The following is a 1,854-nucleotide window of genomic DNA, read 5'->3' as shown; positions in this document are numbered from 1 at the left end:
GGCTGGGGCCAGGCAAGTGTCCCTTGCTGCAACTGGGGGAACCCCCCAAATAAACACTGGCTTTGGGATGGATGCGGGCGCCTGCGTGTGCTCTGTCGGGGACGGGGAGCCGGGGGCTGCGCTGCCGCCTGGTCCCATCACATAACCCCCTTAACTCTGCCCCTGAGCCCTGCCGGGGGGGCGCTGGGAGAGCACTGGGAACACTGGGAAGCCAGGGACACTGGGTGTTAGGGGTAGGATGGGGGGGCACAAGGAGGCGGCGGTGGTGCCTGGGTGTTTGGGTTATGTATGCTGGGCTGGGCTAGCGGCCAGTACTGGGTGTTACTGGAGGCACTGGGAGCACTCAGAGTCAGTACTGGGGCACTAGGATTTGGTACTGGGAGACGGTACTTGGTGGTGCTGGCGGCATGGGGGGGGGGTGAGTGGTTCTACTGGGGGCGCGGGAGGTGGTAGCGGGCGATACTGGGGGCACTCCGGTCGGTACTAGGGCAGTGAGGGTGGTACTGGGCTCCTCTGGGCAGTCCTGGGAGGCACTGGGGGTCAGTGCTGGGAGGTCCTGAGCTATATGGGGGACTGTACTGGGGACACAGGGAGTTGGTACTGGGAACACTGGAAGTTGGTACTGGGGGCACTGGAGGCATTCAGAGTCCATAGTGGGGGCACCAGAAGAAGTACTGGGGCATTAGGAGTTGGTACTGGGAGACAGTACTTGGTGGTACTGGGGGCACGGTGCGGAGGAGTGGCACTGGGCTCTATAGGGGGGCACACGGTGCGCGATACTGGGTCGGTACTGGGGTGCACTCTGGTCGGTACTGGGGCAATAGAGGTGCACTGGTTGGTGCACTCTGGTCGGTACTGGGGCAATAGAGGTGGTACTGTGCTCCTCTGCGCGGTCCCGGGAGGCACTGGGGTGCGAGGTGGGAGGTGATGGGCTATGCTGGGTGCAGTACTGGGCGCACTGGGGGCGGTGCAGGGCCGTATTGGGGGCGCGGGGTTAGGGGTGGGCACTGGGGACGAGGGGGGTGCAGGACATGGGGACACTGGGCTGGACTGGGGACACCTGGGGGAGTCCTGGCACGGCCTGGGGACACTGGGGGCGGGGACGTGGGGACACAGAGGGGTTACTGGGGTGTCCCAGGGGACGATAAGTCTTACTGGGATGGCGATGGGGGGCACTGGGGACATAGGAGGGGGTAACTGGTGGCCTAAGGACACTGGGCAGGGGCGCTGAGGGGCCTGGGGACATTGATGGGGTCACTGGGGTTGGTGTGGGAGCACAGGAGTGGCACTGGGGTGCTCCTGGATGTTCGGAAGGGTTTTTTGGGGCGGGGCGTGGCATGTCCTGAGGACACTGAGGGGGGGACACTGGGATTGCTTGGGGACACCAGTGGGGTACTGGGATTTCTCCTTGCGATACTGGGGAGTGTTACTGGGGAGGGGCTTGGAGACCCTGGAGAGGGGGATTGGGCATCCCTGAGGACATTGTGCAGGTGTTGCTGGAGGGGACTGGGGACACTCTGGGGGATGATACTGGGCTGGCCTGGTGATACTGGGAGTGTACTGGTGGGTGGCTTGGGTCATTGGCGGAGGGTCCTGGAAAGGGCTCTGGGGACACAAGGTGGGGTGACTGGGGCTGGCATTCGATCAATGGTGTGTGTGTGTGTGTGGGGGGGTGCCCCTGGGGACAGCGGGCACAGGGACCTGGGGACACTGGGATGGCTTACTGGGGATGGGGTGGCTGACTCTCCAGAGGGCCGCGCTGCCATCCAGCGTGACCCGGACAGGCTGGAGAGCTGGGCAGAGAAGAACCTAATGAGGTTCAACAAAAGCAAGTGCAAGGTCCTGAACCTGAGG

Source organism: Charadrius vociferus, unplaced genomic scaffold (genome assembly GCF_000708025.1).
Source record: "Charadrius vociferus isolate BGI_N301 unplaced genomic scaffold, ASM70802v2 scaffold2206, whole genome shotgun sequence".
Taxonomy (NCBI): Eukaryota; Metazoa; Chordata; class Aves; order Charadriiformes; family Charadriidae; genus Charadrius; species Charadrius vociferus.
This window is presented reverse-complemented; position numbering follows the sequence as displayed.